The sequence below is a fragment of the Sceloporus occidentalis genome, unplaced genomic scaffold (assembly GCF_023333645.1).
Source record: "Sceloporus occidentalis isolate IW3139 unplaced genomic scaffold, rSceOcc1.0.p SCAF_10, whole genome shotgun sequence".
NCBI lineage: Eukaryota > Metazoa > Chordata > Lepidosauria > Squamata > Phrynosomatidae > Sceloporus > Sceloporus occidentalis.
Genome location: NW_028316990.1, coordinates 30497168 through 30513906, shown reverse-complemented (window position 1 = coordinate 30513906; position 16739 = coordinate 30497168). Strand labels below are relative to the sequence as shown.

The following is a 16739-nucleotide window of genomic DNA, read 5'->3' as shown; positions in this document are numbered from 1 at the left end:
ACAGAGAGAGAGAGAAACTCACCTGCCTCTCCTACCATTACCTTGACTTTGGGTCTCCCTTCGCCTCTTTCTTCCTCACCCACTCCCCCCCCCCCCCAAATCCAGACCCAACAAAAAAGGGACAAACAAATGACAGTACTTGCCCATAAGGAAATCATACTTGCCCATAGGGAATAACTGGAGAATACTTGCCCATAGGGAAACACTGGGGCTGTTTCCTATGTTTCGCTATGGCCAAGTATTCTCCAATGTTTTCCTATGGGTAAGTATTCTGCAACGTTTCCCTATTAGCAAGTATTCCCCAATTTTTCCCTATGGACAAGTACTCCCCAATGGTTCCCTATGGCCATGTAGTCCCCAATTTTTCCCTATGGCCAGGTATTCCCCAATGTTTCCCTATGGGCAAGTATTTTGCAATGTTTCCCTATAGGCAAGTATTCCCCAAGTTTCCCTATGGCCAAGTGTTCCCCAATGCTTCCCTATGGGCAAATATTCTGCCATGTTTCCCTATGGGCAAGTATGGTTTCCGTATGGGCAAGTACTGTCATTTGTTTTAGCATGTCCCAGGGGAAAAAAACCCACACCGAAATGTCGGGGTACCTGGAGAGCATGAAATCCCGCTTAATAAAAAAACACCACAGACCCTGGCTATCCAGCCATGTATTATTATTACTATTTTCTGTCAGACAAACTGAAGCATCCCCCCAATGATATTAATAACAAATATTCTTTTCTGTCATGTGGGCGACAGAAGAGCCTTTCCCTTCATGTGGATGGGGATATAGTGGTCCCCAAGTCTCCTTTCTCCAGTCAAACATTCCCCAGAGCCACCAAAAGGATGAAGGCACCTGGGGAGCTTAAACCCCACTGAACAACCTCCGCCGCCCCTCCATCCCCAGCCATGTGTTTTTATTTTATTGCTATAATTCCTATCAGAAAAACTGAAGGCGATGGAAAGAAGATCCTTCATTGCAAGAAAGAAAGAAAGAAAGAAAGAAAGAAAGAAAGAAAAGCCTTCACTGCAAGAAAAATGCAAGAAAGAGTAGCCTTCACTGGAAGAAAGAAAGAAAGAAAGAAAGAAAGAAAGAAAAAGAAAGAAAGAAAGAAAGAAAGAAAGAAAGAAAGACTCGCCTTCACTGCAAGGACTATGCAAGAAATAATAGCCTTCGCTGCAACAAAGGAAGGAAGGAAGGAAGGAAGGAAGGAAGGAAGGAAAGGTAGCCTTCACTGCAACAAAGACTAGTTCCAGTGCAAGGAAGACTAGCCTTCACTGAGTGAATGAAAGAATAACCATTGCAAAAAAGACTAGCCTTCTCTGCAAGACTAGCCTTCACTGCAAGAATGGCCTTCACCTCAAAAAAGAATAGCCTTCACTGCAAGAAAGACTAACTCCAGTGCAAGGAAGACTAGCCATCGCTGCCAGACTTGCCTTCACTGCAAGACAGAAAGAAAGAATAGCCTTCACAGGAAGGAAGGAAGGAAGGAAGGAAGGAAGGAAGGAAGGAAGGACTAGCCGTCCCTGCAAGAAAGACTAGCCTTCCGTAAATGAACAAAAGACTAGCCTTCCCTGCAAGGCTTGCCTTCGCTGTAAGAATAACCTTCCCTGAATGAAAGAAAGAATGACTAGCCTTCCCGGCAAGAAAGAATAACCAGAAAAACTAACCTTCCCTGCAAAGAAAGAATAACCAGAAAGACTAGCCTTCCCTTCAAGAAAGGCTAAGGAGAAAGATGCCTTCCCTGTCAGAAATAACCAGAAAGACTGGCCTTCCCTTCAAGACAGGATCATCCGAAAATGACTAGCCTTCCCTGCAAAGAAAGGATAGCTCCAATGCAAGACAGAGCAGCCTTCCCTGCAAGGCAGCATCACCAGAAAGACCAGCCTCTTCCCTGCAGGCAAGACAATGTGGATAGGAAAGAGGTCTTCCATCCTTCCCCTTCTCTGAGGTCAACCCAAAGCAAGGACCCCCCCTGTACCCCCAATGCCAGCCTACCCTGGGCTGCTCACCTGCTTGGGGCTGGGCCTCTTCTTCCTCCTCCTCCTCCTCCTGGCTGTCTTCATGCGCTCCCTTCCTCTGGCTGCTGAGGCTGGGGGCTCCCTGGGGCCTCCTCTGGCTCCTCTTGAGGGTCTCCAGGGGCCAGGCCCCCAAGGGGGATCCTGGGCACCAAACCCCCCCAGCCGCCTCTCTTCAGCCCCTCCATTGCCGCAGCCAGCTCCAGCCCAAGGGCCAAGAAGGTGTCACCATGGTGGCCAACAAAGAAGCCAACCCAATGGCACACCACCAGCAAGAGTAGCCTTCCCTGCCAGGAAGAATAACCAGAAAGAACCAGGCTGGCCCAGAAGCACCTCCACAAGGGCAAGGAAGGAAATCAAAGAAATCAAAAAGGATGGGAGGAAGGGGGCTTGATTCTCCCCTTCTTCCTTTGTTCTGTCTCTTCCTTTCTTCCTTTCCTTCCTTGATTCCTTCCTTCCTTCTCTCTCTCTGCAATCTTCCTTCTGCTTCCCCAGAGAGCAAGGGCTCCTGTCTTTTCCTCTTTGTGGCTCCTGTTTTCCTGGGTCCTAAAGCTGATCTGGTTTTGCAGCTGATCCTCTCACCCGTTTAATAGTATTGGCTCTCTCTCTCTCTCTCTATCTCTCTCTCTCTCTTTATATATTCTCTCTCTTTTCTTTTCTAGGTCAAGCCCGCCTGAGCCTCCGCTGTCCCCTTTGAGCGCCTGCCAAAAGGTTCAAAAGGAAGAAGAGCCAAAAGGATCAGGGTTAATCTGGGGGCCTTTTGAGAGACTGGATCTGGCGGCTGTCTTTTCCTAGCCATACTATACACTCCACATTTGCGGCTTTGGCTTTGGCCGATTTGATTCTATGCTGATTTGATTGATATGTTCTCTCTAGTAGATAGAAAGATCTTGTTGCACCTTTGAGACGCACGGAAAGAAAGAAGTTGGCAGCAGGAGCTTTCCTAGACTTTGGTCTACTTCCTCAGCTCCATATTATTATTCAAAGGTAACAATAGTCTGTAAAAGCAATATATGAAGAGATCTTGTCGCACCTTTGAAACTCACGGAACGAAAGAGCTCTCATAGACTTCAGTCTACTTCCTCAGATACATATAGACTGAAGTCTATGAAAGCTGGTGCTGCCAACTTCTTTCTTTCCGTGAGTCTCAAAGATGCGGCAAGATCTCTCTACAGGAGATTATCACATGAAGGAGATTGTGAGTTTATCCCCTGAATATCTTGGGAAAATCGCATAATTACACATAACGATTTCACACAACATCGCACAAAACCTGCCATTAAAGTGCTCACAAAGAAGCATTAATGCACATCTTTTTACTTCTGTGATTTCAGCAACAATGCATTTCTGATATCGCTTTATTTGTGCAATTGCGTGTGATCATCATCCGCGCCATTACTTGCCATTTTCACTTCATTTGTGGGATGCGTTAAATGCGCTTTAATCTTTCTTTAATGTCGAAATCAGCCCCAGTGTGATAAACTCCATAGTAATGATTCTACATACTAACATGGCTATATCTTTGAATTCTACCATTATGTTCTCTCTAGATCCTCCAGCGAAATTCTCCTGGAAGTTGACCATAGAGTCACATTGGAAGACCTAAGGATTCCTAGAGAAAACACTTCTCTGGGCATTTGTAGGTCCTCCAACATGATTCTATGGTCAAATTCTGGCAGATGTGGACCACAGGGTTCTGCCGGAGGACTTAGAGATTCCTAGAGAGGTGTTAAAAAAGTACTCATTTGTTATTTGTCATTTGTTAAATCAATGAGAATCTAAGTAAGGATTATGTATGCATATACGTATGTAAGTAAGTAAGGATTATGTAACTAAGTAAGGATTACTTATATATGTATGTGGGAGTATGTGGGTAGTGTAAGTCTATGGATATGTGAGGCGGGGTGTTTGGTGATTGTATTTTAACTTTGAAACAGAATAAAGAAAATTTAAAAGGTACTACAAGATCTCTCTACATACTGATTTTACAGACTAATGTGGCTATATCTTTGTATGTACTCATGTGAGCTGGACACCGAAGAAAGCAGACAGGAGGAAAATCAATTCATTTGAGTCGTGGATCCTCAAACAGATCAAGGCGGAAATCTCCCTGGAAGCCAAGATGACAAAACCGAGGCTGTTGTACTTTGGACACATCATGAGAAGGAAGGACTCATTGGAAGAAACAATGATGCTGGGAAAGGTGAAGGGAACCAGAAAGAGAGGAAGGCTGAATGCTAGATGGATGGACTCTAAAGAGGGCATGGGCCTGGTCTTGCAGGAATTAAGCAGAGCAGTGGAGGATAGGGGTCTTGGAGATGTCTCATCCACAGGAACGCCATGGGTCAAAGCAGATAGGAAGGAAATCAACTCATTTGAGATGTGGCACTGGAGATGAGTGCTGAGGATACTATGGACAGCCAAAAAGACAACAAATGGGAGAGATCAAAGCTGAAATCTCCCTGGAAGCCAAGACGACGAAACTGAGGCTGTTGTACTTTGGCCACATTGTGAGAAGGCATATTAGAAAATACAATAATGCTAGGAAAGGTAGAAGGCAGCAGAACGAGAGGAGGACTGTATGCCAGATGGATGGATGGACTCAACCAGGGCGATGATGGGCCTGAGCCTTGGAGATGTCTCATCCACAGGGTCGCCATGATTCGGGGTCGACTCGAAGGCAGCTAACAAAAACAGAGGCCTAGAAATTTAGTCCACAAATTGACCCAAAAAACCTGTGTCACCTTCTCCATGGGTCAATGTAATCGCTGTACTTTAACTCCTATCAAAAAAGAAACCATCCCCTTCTCTGCGTCAAGTGGCAAAAATCCATCTTAGTCCATCCCAGAAGAACCTAAAAGAACCATATTGATTTTGTGGGAAAGTGGACCCAGACTGGAAAGGTATTAAAAACCATCTTCTCAGACTCAGCCACCAACCAGTAGCCTTGCCTCGCTGGACAAAGACACACAGGACTGGGGTGATCCATTTTGTCTCCCCGGCCCATGCCAGCACACACACACACCACATTTACCCCAAACCACACTTCCCAGCCCCCTCTCTCACTCCTTTGTGGTCTTCTTTAGCTCCCTTTCATGCTGCAGCTGGAAAGCTGCCAAGAGGCACTTAAAGAGACATGAGCGCATGGACACTGAGGTTGGGTTGGAGGCAGGTGGCGGCGCAGCAAATGCACACATTCTTGTCGTGTGAAAGAGTGAAGATTAATCACATCAGATCCCAGCATCCTCAAAAAGAGAACTGTGTGATAAACTCCTTAAAGCTTTTAGACTTTGATCTTTCCCTTCCTTACCTGGAGACACAGGTTGCTGCCACACTGCAGAGCTAATGCAGTTTGGCACCACTTTAAGTGCCATGGCTCCATGATTCAACAGAATCCTGGGATTTTGTCGTCTGATGTGGCACCAGAGCTCTCCAACAGAGAAGGCTAAATGGCTCACAAAGCTACAAATCCCAGAATTCCATAGCATTGCACCATGGCAGTTCAAGCGGTGTCAAGGTGCGTTCATTCTGCAGTGTAGATGCGGCCACATGGATTTATTCTAAGCGCTTCTAGAAACTGGATCTCTCGAGGTGGAAGGGAAGGTTTAGACATTTTAAGTAGTAAGGATATAAATCCATGACTATTTCATCCTTATATGTCAGGATGAATAAGTGTAGTAGACTTTCTCCAGCTCTCCGCAGTATTTTCCCCATATGAAGTCGAAGGCTTTCATGAATGGCATCCACAGTTTTTTGCACTCTGTGCAAACCCCCCCCCCCCAAAAAAAAAACCCAAACCACAATTTCTTTCCAAAAACACATTTTGGAGCAAAAGAAAGTCCAATAGGATTTGAATGCTGGGGGAAAGCTGTGCAAAAGTCTTGCTGTTCTAGTCTTCTTCTTGACAGTGTTAAGTTGTATTTTATTTTTGCAACCTGTTTTCTGAGGTTTAAATGAATGTTGACATATTCTTTCAATCCCTTCTCTTTAGCACATGCATTTATGGCAAGGGTTGGGAATCATGACTACCACACACACAATGTTTTTGCCTGCTCTGGACCACCAATATCCTCAAAGGAGGGGGGATGGCTGAAAAGTTTGCTTGCCTCTGATGTAAGGATTCAAAATGTCAACGCTCTGCTTCTCCTAACATCCAACTCAAATAGTATGCTGCTGTGGTTCTGAGCTGCTGTTGTTCTGTGAGTATAAACAGATCCATGGGGAAACATTAAAATTCTATTACTCACTGCTGCATTCGTTTTTCAAAGGTGAACGTATTAGTTAGTTTCCAAACACTGCTTCCGAAGCCTGAGCGGCTCGGGTTACTTCCAAGTAAGTCAATACGTTTTGCCAATAAGTAAAACAAATAAAGCCATTAATTGCATCCCTTCCCAGTTACCTGTCATGGTTTTGACAGAACGCAATGTGGACCGGAGTACAGTACAGGATAGTCGTGATGATATCCATTGGTCTCAGCTTGCGTCACCTGAGGATATGGACAAAGCATGTTGAAGCAGGAGGCCTGCCACACGTTCCTTTGATCCTTTCCCTATCTTGGCTATTAAAAATCTGCCCAAGGCTGGGTGAAAGATGAGAAGAGTAGAGGTGAGTCAATGCCTTCTTGAGGTATGACAGACATGGCCCTTCCTACATTTAACAAGACGGCGGGGAGGCATTTGCTAAAGAAACCAAGTTTCTATCCGTGGCTTCTAATAAATAGCCCCCGATGCCTGATCCTTCATTCTCAGACCAAGTTCCAAAGCATGTTGCGCCTCTGTCTACAGCATCTCAAGCCACAATGGTCTTCCCCATCACAAAGAGATGCTTGTGGGATTTTCTGTCTTAGGTGCCAAAATAATTTGGTCGAAGGCTTTCATGTCTTGACTGCCAAAATAAAGCTGCTTGGGGTCTCTTTGGAGGTATGCTGTTTCAATGATGTATGTATCCTAAGAATCCAGAAGCTGCACCAAAGCTTCACTCCGGTGCTTAGGAATGGAGTGTGGCTTTGGCGCGACCTCCGGACTCTTAGGACCCATGCATCATTTAAACAGCATACCTTCAAAGAGACCCAAAGCAGCTTTATTTTGGCAGTCTGTAACAGGCCTTAGGTGCCAAAATAAATGAAGTCGAAGGCTTTCATGGCTGGCATCCATAGTTTCGTGGGTTTTTTTGGGCTATGTGGCCATGTTCTGGAAGAGTTTATTTGTGACGTTTCACCTGCATCTGTGGCTGGCATCTTCAGAGATGTGTGTGTGTGTGTGTGTGTGTGTGTGTGTGTGTGTGTGTATATATATATATATACTGTGTCACACAGTGTGTGTGTATATGTGTGTGTATACACACACACATCTCTGAAGATGCCAGCCACAGATGCAGGCGAAACGTCAGGAATAAACTCTTCCAGAACATGGCCACATAGCCCAAACCCCCCATAAAAATTAGGTCCTATCTTGGGTCCGGTGCAGGGAAGGAACATCTTTTGTTGCTCTGCCTCAAAGCGCCAAATGTCTGGAGATGTCCATAATGATGTGTGACTGTGCCTGATGGGGAAAGTCCTCTAGGCCTCCAGGCTTCAATCTCATTGCAGTTATGCGCACAGGCTTCAATCTAGCTAGTTACTGTAGTTGCAGTTAAATCCCACTGAATCAATCAGAAGAAGTTAATCATGACGAACCGGAGTGCCTTTGATTTCGAAAGGAGGTCTGGCACTGGATTAGAGCCAGGCTCTTTACTCAAATGAATATGCTCCCAGAATTCACCGCTGGGAATATTTGATGTCCGAATGTTCTAATTTTTTTTGCTCAAGGTTTTGCATCTGTATTTCACATCCAATAGCAATGTAGAATCTCTGCTCATAGCAATAGCAGCTTCATTTATAAGCAGTCTATAAGCCTGAAGTTGAAGTCTTTCATGGCTGGCATCCATAGTTTTTTGTGGGTTTTGGGGGCTATGTGGCCATGTTCTAGAAGAGTTTATTCCTGACGTTTCTAGAAAGAGCGAGATGCTGAAAATGGTGCATGCCTAGAACTCTTCTATTTGCTGTGTTTGTGTTCCTTGGGTCACTCTGCCGCCCCATTTCTTTGGATGCTTCAACTGCACTCCTAAACACTCAACTGAACTTTTAAGGTACTGCAGTTGAAGAAATTTGGGCACTGAAAGAATATTTAATGATACGAAATAGGAAATACCAATTGCACACACCTCAGTCTGGCATGGACATATGAGCGGAGAAATCTGGAAGCTGAAGGCCTCAAAGAAACTTTTGCAGCTTCTGGGCACGTTCCCTATGATTCCCTCCTCACCTTCAATCTCCAGGGATTCCTAGATTAATATGATAAAATTAATAAAATAAAAGCAAATTATTAAACTGGGTAAATCTCAAGGGGAGGGAGTTTCTTTCCTGATCCTGCCCAGTTTGGCCTGTTATTGTTGTTGTGTAACTTCATGTCACTTATGGCTCAAAGCTATGCTTCACATAGAAACAGTTTTAACAATATTTCCAAGCCTGGCTCGGAGGGCGTGCAAAGAAAGTCTCCAACAACTCTTGGCTGCTGTGAAATTCTCCTCCTCCTTTTCTCTCTTCCCCCCATCCCTTTTTCTTTTTATCAATATAGAGCAACATGCCTTTGATCCACCGTGTGAAACAGGCTTAGGACAGTGAGCATGGATTCCTGCTGGCCTTGCAGCTGAGCATACTTTCCTGTCATTTGGCTCCTGCTGTTCCTGCAAATCCACAGCAAGGAAGGATCTCTCTCTCTCTCTTTGCAATGGTCAAAACCTGTTTTGTTTGGATCAGATGGGGGTGGCAGGAGTAAAAGGCATACTCCCAGCATTATCATGCGATTGCGCTGAATACTTTCAGACACATCATGTTCATCTAGGATTTATCCCGTGAAAATCCAGGCAAGAAACCATTTTACAGTGAAGTGAATTAGTTGCCGTGAACTATACAAAAGTGGGATTATCTATCCCAGACGTGGGCAACAGACCATTAACCCAATGCTGTCCCCTATTCTTGCCATCCTCGATATCCTTGTTGAGCCATCAGATATCACCTGCCACACTCACCCTTGCAAATTCCCTTCCAAACAAGGAGCATAGGGGATGACCACCTTGTGACCAAGACAATAATGTCCTAAGCGTGCACTTCAGCATGCAAACAAGAGCATGCTCCCCATCTTCCTGGTTTTAAAGAAACCTGTATCCTTTCGTTGTTGCCATGCTTCCAAAATTCAGCAGCATGAAAGCAGTGCATGGACACACACACACACCGCAGTGGGCTCCGTTGACAACGTCGCCCAGCCATCCATAGAAGTTGCCACCTGGATCAAGTCCATTATACATTCACCAGTTGCTGTGTGCTGGCTAGAAGTTTTCCCCATCTTCTGCTCTCTGACCCTTTTAACTAGAAGAGGCTGAAAACTGAAGGCAGAACCAGCTGCATACAAATCAGGCGCTCTGTCACAGAGCGACAGCCCTCCCTGGCACATTTCAAAGCAGCATATACCTAAGAACTATTATTACATAATCATTCCCTTTTTTCGTTCCCAGCCTTTCGCCGAGCTCCTTATGATTCAAACAACAACAACACCCCTCCTCCCCTAGTCTCCGCTTGCCTTCACATCTCTCTATTTAAAGCTCACATCTTGTCTCTTTTTAGGTCAGGTGTGATGAGTAACTGTTGAGAAATCTTGCACAGAGGTAGGTAAAGGTAAAGGCTTCATGACTTCGGCACGTGAGCTGCGCTGCAGCAGTTCAACAGAAGGAGATGGCTTCAATTGCACTGGGAGCATTTCTTGCCTTAGCCCCAAATGTCCACTGCAGACATAGGATGCTGCAACATAGGAAGCCTTGCAAACATAGGAAGTTTATCAGAGTAATGATCTTTCCAGCTCAGGATGATTTATACCAGAATTATCTGCACCCATGGTATAAAGTGCACTAGATCCTCTGGTACCAGCACTTGGAAAGTCTGGTACTAAATCTTCCGGTACCAGCACTTGGAAAGATCACAGTTTTTGCTGTAACAGACTAACATGACTACTCATCTGGAAGGTCTAACCAGCTTTATACCCTCACCATTGAGGCCAAACTCCACATGACACATGACGGGAGATATTTTGTTCTGTCCTATATAATGCTCAAACTGAGTCTCGGAATAGGACTTAAGGATCTTGGAGAGCACCAACAGGGCCATGTGATGCTCACTTAAATGATGCTCCAGCAATAGTCTAGCATTCTTTAAGACAGGGGTAGGGACTATGCACTGCAACTCCCAGAATTCCTCACCACTGGCTGTGCTGGCTATGGCTGATGGGAGTTATAGTCTAACAACACCTAGAGGGCCTCATGCAGTGGCATCACTAGGGTTGGTGTCACCTAGTGCCATCCTCCCATTGACCTTCTGCCATACCATACCATACCATATAGTGTCCTTTGTAATGTTTCTTTGCATTGATGTTACTCACAAATTGTCATTCCCATATTTCACTGAACACAATGACTATAGTTGTGGAAGAAACAATCAGCAAAATTAAAATTATACCCGTAAGTTACAGTATGCACAGTCTAAATGGAGAGTAGGCACAGCCTAAATTACATAGGCACCACCTAAATGTAGGTACATTTACATCATTTCATGTGGTTAAAGTTAAAATTTGGTAAGATGTGATGTTCCTTAGGACCGGAGCATGGCTTTGGCGTGGCTTCCGGACTCTTAGGACGCATGCATCATTTAAACAGCATACCTCCAAAGTGACCCGAAGCAGCTTTATTTTGGCCTGTCTGTTCAGGCCCTTAGTTTAAACTTGACAGGAGGTCTCTTTCACACGCAATCTCTCTTGGCTCTTGGTTTTAATCATCTTTCCCCTCCAAGTGCATACAAATGCACCCAAGCAAGATAGGTCTAAAAGCAAGAGCCGATGTCCCACTGGCCATCGCTATTCTAAGGATGCAAGTGGTACAGCATCCTCAATTTGCAGAAGGTGGTGGCAGCAAGATGATCACCCAGTGTTCCCCATATCCTAGGATTTTTTTTGGAGTGAGGTTGTCCAGGTTGAATTGAGAACAGCTTCCTCCCCCAGTAAGATCTCCATGGATCATCTGACTTTTTTAAAGCTGAGAAACAGCCATGGGGAGGTGGTGATGACTCAGGCTACAAGAGCAACACTGGGGGAGGGAATGTTTTATCCCTTTCTCCCCTATTTTCGAAATAAAATCACCCCCATCAAGGCTGTTGTCCCTGCCTGGGGATGCAGGAGCAGGTCAGTACCCAAAAAGTTTTCATCCATCCAATAGCAATACTATTAGATGGCCCAGGGAGGAAGGAATGGTCTGCGATGGAAAGGTTAAGCACTCTGCCCCACTGGCCTTAACCACTTTATTCACAGTAGGCATCATTATGGGGGATGCGACTGTGGTCCACACCAGGGACATCCTAAGCGGGGTTGACATCACTGGTCCCCAAGCATATACCTTTGGGCAGAAACAGGTTGGGATGTTCACCTGCATCCCTTTAAAAATCTGGAGCCTCAGTGGGAGGAGAAAGGAGAGACAGAGGGTTGTGTTGTTTTGCAGTTACTTGCCTTTGCGAGTAGTTGTGATGGCAATGAATCAAATGTTCTATGAATTTTATTTTAAAAAGAAAAAAACATGCATCCATAGATAGCACCACAAGCACAAAGACGGGTTTTTCGCATTTGCCTCGCTTCATCGCGATTGAAACCGATCACACCAGGATCAGGACCAGTTTCAAATGGGGACGATGGTCCTATAAACCAATCGGAAATTCGCTTTATATTGTAGTGGGAATGAACCCTCAATGACTTTTTCTTTTTAGTTCCCCAAAGAGGTGAATCACAGTTTTGACATGCCCCAAAATAGTCTTCTTCAACCGTCTCTCTGCCAAGAGGAAGAGCGTTCTGTTTCCTTTCTTCCTGCCTTCCTATCTCAGTCCCATAGCCATGCACGTGCCTTCCATGTGCAGGAACATTTCTCATCCCTTGCTTTCTGGTTTGGGATTATTTTTAGAACTAATAGCCACATTCAGAAATATCTGTTACTCAGAGCTACTAAAGGATCACACTGCTCTCTAAGGCAAATAATATTTATAGTATGTGGGGAGGGGATGTGATTTTATATCTATATAAATGAATGAATGCAAAGGTCTTATGGGGTCTAGTGAATTGATCTAAAGAATATATCTGACCCTCTAGTGATACGTTTGGGGGAGGTGGGTTGAAAGTAAACAATAAAAGAGTAGTGTGGCATAATGGGTTGAGCGTTGCACTATGACTCTGGAAACGAAGGTTTGAATCCCCGCTTGGTCATGGAAATCCATTAGGCAAGTCACACACTCTCAGCCTCGGAAGAAGGCTATGGCAAACCTCCCTGAATAAATCTACCATCAAAAGCCCATGATAGCGTTGCCTTAGGATCACCATAAATTGGAAAGGACTGGAAGGCACACAGCATCAATAAGTACAACAACAACAACAACAACAACAAAACGCAGTTGCTATTTAGCTCCAAAATTATTATCATTCAGGGTGAGGAATAGCACTGGCATCTAGATGACAAGGGCTGATCTTAAGGGTTTAAGTCTCCTTCGTTGAGAGGTAAATTTCTAAAGAGTATGGGAAGTCGCATTCAAGAGGATCTTGTGGGAAAGGTAGGGCATGAATATCAATAATATCAACAACAACAGGTCTGGAAACCATGCCCTATGAGGAGCATCTTAGGATCTGGGTGAGTTTGGCCTGGAGAAGAAAAGGTTAAGAGGTGATATGATAGCCCTACTTAAATATTGGAAGGGATGTCATATTGAGGAGGGAGCAAGCTTGTTTTCTGCTGCTCCAGAGAATAGGACCCGGAGCAATGGATGCAAGATGCTGGAAAAGAGATTCCAGCTCAACATTAGGAGGGACTTCCTGACAGTAAGGGCTGTTCGACAGTGGAATATGCTGAGTATGGTGGGGTCTCATTCTTTGGAGGTTTTTAAACAGAGGCTGGATGGACATCTGTCGGGGATGCTTTGGTTGTAAGATCTTGCATGGCAGAATGGGGTTGGACTGGATGTGTCTCATGCTTTTTCCCAACTCTATGATTCTATAACAGCAACGAAAACATCTCACTGCTTTGAGGAAGGTACTGTAACTGTAGATAATTAATTGCTTAAAGTAATTTCCCCGTCTCTGTCCTAACTATATGCACAAGTGGCTGCACTGAACTCAGTCCTCCCTCCCTTTTGTATGGCTATGCCTTTGCTTTGTAATGGTTGGTGGTCTTTCATATTTGTCGATACTCAGATCAGGGAAAGAGGGCCTGTAGACTTCATCATCTCCAAGGAGCTGTCCATTGTACCAGACCAGGGCTTTATTTTTGCACAGGCCTCATATTTCCTTTTATGGCTTCCTTACTTTGCCTGCACTGGCAAGCAAAGGAGCAGCACTTGGAAAGTTAGTCCTGAGATGTATAAATATAATGATGCCTTGGGAGAAAGGTGGGATACCAATTCAAATAAATACATAAATAGACTGTCACATTGGTGCTAACTATAACGGAACAGTGGCAGGATGATGGTCGATGATTCAGAGCCGTCATTCCCAAACGTTGGTGTTTTGGACTTCAGCTTCCAGAATTCCAGACTATTGGCCAAGATGGCTGAGGTTTCCAAGAGCTGAAGTCCAAAAACCTGGAAGACAAGAGTTTGGGTATCACTGATCCTGAGCATCATACTAACCACTGCTCAGTTATGACAGGCTTCAGCATATCATTATGTATCAGTTCTTCTAAAAGAGATGGCTCTGCACCAGACCTGTTGAAAACAGGATTGGAGAAAATGAACATTTGAGAGGATAAATGTAAGAACCGCGCCAGTCAACATGGTCCAGATGTTGGAGGAGTCTGGAAGCTGAAGTCCAAATATAAATATATATATAATGTTTTCTGCCTCTGTTGAAAAGAAATGTCAGGAACAGAGAGATTTCCCTTTATAGCAGCCTTATGTCCTTCGGAGAGGGGTCCGTTCAGTCTACAACACTTGGAAAACAAGTCTTCGTCTATCTGAATTTTCCAAACTTAAACACTTTTGCAGTTGCAAAAAAATGAGTGCCGGGAGCCATTGTTCCCTGCCCTCCAGTTGAGGATAGCTGCCTGTGGCTTTTGTCCTCAAACCCTGACCCACAGCCCATTGTCCTTATCCGAGTCTGGCATAAGACAGCATCCCTCCATCTTTTTTGGGTCATTGCTTCCTTGCATGAATGGAGACGGACACGTATCAGGAGAGCTATGATTGCCCGTCTCCCTTGAACATGCTTATTTTCTCCATGCAGGGATCTGAAAAACATGTGCCACCCTCTCTCACCTCCATTACACTGGCACTCGGACATGGTGCGGTCCACACATAATGTTGCCATCTAAGCGAAGGCTAGGGTGAGTGGGTACAGCCTTGCTAAGGAGGGTCACAGGGATTCTTGGTAGCCAACCAAAGTTAGTTTTCAACATGATCCCTCCCAGCCCTAGAAGGAAGGGATAAGGCCTTTGACATGAGATCAACCCAACTGGGGCCAGAGGTATCAGAGCACCACCTTGACAGCTCTGAATGCATGAATGCAGCAGTCTGTTGGTTGTCCTCAAGAGAAGCAGAAGACAAAGCAGTCACAGACAAAATAGTCGCATCTATCTCCTAGACTTGAGAGCTTACGACAAGGTGGTCCCTACTGCAGAATTTAAGGCTGAAGCGCCCTCTCGTGACCATGCGCCCATATTGTAAGAGAGCACTGTGGCCAGATGTAATGCTTTCATCTAGAAGGTAAGAGGCTCATCATGGTCAACTGAGTAAGGATACACACACACACACACACACACACACACACACACACACTTTTAATCCCATCAGTATTCTGAAAGCTATCACCAGTTTAATAACAAGGCACACATTTTCTTTCCCTTATACACTCACATTTGTGGATGAAGTGTCAGGGATAAATTCTAAAGGCCCCAGGACATTTGAGGTTATGAAGACCTTCTACGGCAAAATAGCTCAAGGGGTCTAAAAATGAAATCTTTATATTAAACATTATTCTTGTGAAGCCCATGATGCCACACAAGCTCTAGGAGTCCGAAAACAAGGAAAACCAGGCTGGTAGATCTGAAGGAGTGAAATGAAGGGCTGAATACACTGCAGAATAAATGCAATTTGTTGGTTCATTGTTGTTGTTGTTGTTGTTGTGTACCCTCAAGTCATTTCCGACTTCTGATGACCCTAAGGAGAACCTCTCATGGGATTTTCTTGGCAAGATTTGTCCACAGGTTTGCCATTGCCTTCCCCTGAAGCTGAGAAAGTGTGTGACTTGCCCAAGGTCCCCCAATGTGCTTTCATGGTCGAGCCAGGATTCGAACCCTGGTCTCCAGAGTCATAGTACAATGTTCAAACCACTATGCCATGCAACACCGCTTTAGCTCAAATGCTATGGAATTCTGGGATTTGTAGCTCGGTGAGACGTTGAGCCTTCTCTGTCAAGGGTTAAAAGGTGATGGTGTTCCTTTTGAGCTTTGCAGAAAGGGAGGCGTTAGCACCCTCGGTCTATTTTCGGGATGTTAAAGTGATACTTGCCATCTTGGTTTCCTCCTGCACTGTGTCGATTTGTAATGTGTTTTAGCACAAATAAGTCAAGCAGGAGTGGTAGAAACAGCTGTTGGGCCGATGGGAGGGTGGCAGAAGAATGCGCTCCCCTTTGGCATCAGATCGCATGTCACTTTCCCCATCCTACCCAGTGGTCAGCTTCAGTTTGTCTTTTCGCAAGAGCTGTATGTTTCTAGTTGGCTTTTGAGTCATTTCTAACTTCATGTTTGTTGTTACATGCCTTCGAATCATTTCCGACTTATGGCAACCCTAAGGCGATCTTATCATGGGGCTTTCTTGGCAAGGATTGATCAGGGGTTTGCCCTAGCCTTCCTCTGAAGCTGAGAGAGCATGTCTTACCCAAGGCCATGGCTGAGTGGGAATCGAACCTTGGTCTCTAGAGTCATAGTCCAACACTCAAACCACTATGCCGCACTGGCACCCCTTTTAACTTGACGCAGAATTAAAGATCCGGTTGCTTGGCGTAGTAAGAGGTCATATCCAAGGTGACCTACATCCTCCTTTCCTAGGACCTGCCCTACATTTCAACCATCTGTCCAGGAGGAATTTCAGAACGTCCTCCATTTTGAGCCTGACTAAGAAGCATGAATTTATACTTATAGGAGTGTTTCCAGCTTTTGTTTGGCAATGGCCTACATTTTCCTTGAACATCCTGCATTTCAAGGTGCCTTGCCCTCCTTTCCATTTATGGCATCTGGTCACCCTGGTCATATCTAAGGAGGAAAGGCCATCACTTAAACTTCCTCGCCCTGAACAAGGCAGGTCACTGTGTCCCTGGCGCTGGTGATTAAGTCTCCAGATCTCGGTCTCAAGAGACATTAAGCCGGACCATTTGAACTGCCATAATCCCCAATTAGAGGATTATCTGAAGAGCTGGCCACTCTTTTCAGAAAGAAGAGAGAACCTCGGGCAGCAAAGATGCAACAGATGTTTCCTGATTGCTTGTACAAAGGCCAATTCCAAGCATTAGGTCAGCACTGGCTGCATCCACACTGCAGAAATAACCCGGTTTGACACCGTTTCAACCACCATAGCTATGTAATTCTGGAAATTATTGTTTTGCAAAACATTTAGCATTCCCTG

At 44.9% G+C, this 16739-nt stretch overlaps 1 protein-coding gene across 2 annotated transcripts in view; it reads right to left on the bottom strand.

Annotated features, from left to right (window-relative positions):
* The window catches only part of LOC149306315 (serine/threonine-protein kinase SBK1-like), a 72957-nt gene that overhangs the window by 42413 nt on the left and 13805 nt on the right, over positions 1–16739 (bottom strand). Inside the window, exon 1 of one of the 2 annotated variants that reach the window (XM_089540048.1) lies at positions 2006–2545. The exons of the other annotated variant lie outside the window; for it this stretch is intronic. The gene's annotated coding sequence lies outside the window, so the exon portion shown is untranslated. Of the gene's footprint in view, positions 1–2005; positions 2546–16739 lie in introns of those variants that run through there. 2 annotated transcript variants of the gene reach the window in all.